The sequence below is a fragment of the Sinocyclocheilus anshuiensis genome, unplaced genomic scaffold (genome assembly GCF_001515605.1).
Source record: "Sinocyclocheilus anshuiensis isolate Anshui unplaced genomic scaffold, SAMN03320099.WGS_v1.1 scaffold20, whole genome shotgun sequence".
NCBI classification, from domain to species: Eukaryota; Metazoa; Chordata; class Actinopteri; order Cypriniformes; family Cyprinidae; genus Sinocyclocheilus; species Sinocyclocheilus anshuiensis.
In genome coordinates this window covers 388,689-390,674 of record NW_015558646.1, presented here as the reverse complement: position 1 = coordinate 390,674, position 1,986 = coordinate 388,689, and positions in this window count along the sequence as shown.

Sequence of the window (1,986 nt, the reverse complement as noted above, 5' to 3'; positions counted from 1 at the left end):
TATGTGAAAATTAAGGTTTTAAAAAAAAAAAAAAAAAAAGAGGCTGTGTACTGAAGCAGCAAACCATATGAGATTTTTTTTTTTCTTTTTTCTTTTGCGTCCCTCATCAGGGGTTTTTTTTTCTGTCTTTTTGACCCTATAATGCTGGAGTGGACGTAGAACAAGGGCAAGAAGAGATTAGCGGGCATGCTAACCTATGTATGTGTGAATGGAAAACAAGTTATGCTATTTTGGTTGTTGAGTGTACATGAACGCCAGCAAGCTCTTTACATACTGTGAAAATGGTTTACTTTCAGGTAATGGTGTGGTATTGCTGATGTAATTTGCTGTAACAGATGCCAAACAGAGTTGCTGGTGTGAGCTGTCGTGTTGACGCTGTTATTGTTATGACTGCAGCCATTTTGACTCTCAGGTGTGTTTTAAAGCTGGCAACAGTTGATGAGAGGAGGCTAGATGAATCAAAGCACACACAGATATTTGTGTGTGTGTGTGTGTGTGTGTGTTTGTGTGAACTCAACCCAGACCTGTCCAATCATATAGACTCTTGTGCAAACATGCTTCCGTACACAAGTATACTGGGATGAGGACATCCCGACACAACACATTAAACTCACTCTGCACTTTCGACCCTAAATAAAACCACATCTCCGCCTTCTCAAATGTCCAGCCTGTCTTTTTATGGACCAAAAAAAAAAAAAAAGAACTACAACCTACACCCTCTGCTCTATAAAACCTGATTAGTCAAGTTTACGTAAATAACTCATGAAAATGGTTTGCAGTGACCCATTTAGAATGACATTGTGTTGCATTTTATTTGCGTGGGTTGGGCTTATTTACTCAAGTAAATTACGTCAGGCGTGGCAGGTGACGGCACTGTCTGCAAAACAAGTTCTTGCCTGAACTTGGGTGATGGGCACAAAGTAGTAGGAAGATGCTTTCTCATTTGCTGTTTCCCACTCACTACAGCTTGCTTTCATCAAACTGTGAAATGTTCTCACCCAGCCTGCATGTAACTAGACTAAAACTTCTGTTCATTTTGGACAGACTGATTTCATAGCTTTGGGAGATTGAAGACTTGTAGTGTAAGTATAATGACAAACATGGTGGGAAAAGTGTGGGCCAATTATCATCCAACCCTGAGTTAAACGTTACAACTTAATGTCACACTTACAGAATCACAGAGTGGTGATCTATACGCACATACGCTCCCTCTGTAAAGAAGTATGGCAGTGATGCTAATTTTGATTGTATCACCACTGAATTTGGAATATGTTTTACAAGAACATAGTATTTCAGTCTTTCTTATTCAATGTTACTTTTAATTTTTGTAATTGTTTGTGAAATGTACTAGACATTTCTGAGTGAAATAGTTTCCTAGCTTTTTAAATTAAATCATTCACAAATTATTATTTTTTCAGTATTTATTTCTATCTATCTATACACACACAAACAGCTATTTGCATTAAATGAAAATAGCATATTTTCTTAGTGATAAATTCTATTTACATCATGTAAAAAAATACCTATTTTCTTTGCAATGAATCTAAAATAAGTTAGATTCTATTTATACTTAATGCAAATATTGGCAGATATTTGCATCTCAGTATTGTAGTACATTATAAAACAGTATGCAATAATAACATATTGAGTGTAAATAATTAAATACATGTGAGGCACTTTATTTCCACTTTTCACATATTTCCTTTTAGTATTTATTGAAAATAAATGTCTTTCCGATCTGATATGTGATGGTTGGTACCGTGACAACACTATATATATATATATATATATATATATATTTTATGACTCATGTAAGTCATTTGGAAGTCTATATAATCTTTGGTTTATTCCCATATTGTTGAACAAAAGCTAATCACTTTCCTACAGTCCACAGTTATTCAAGTCTAATTAATAATTCATAAAAAAAAAAAAAAAAAAAAAAAAAAAAAACATCCCCTGCCCCAACACATTTTTCTTAGTCATCGG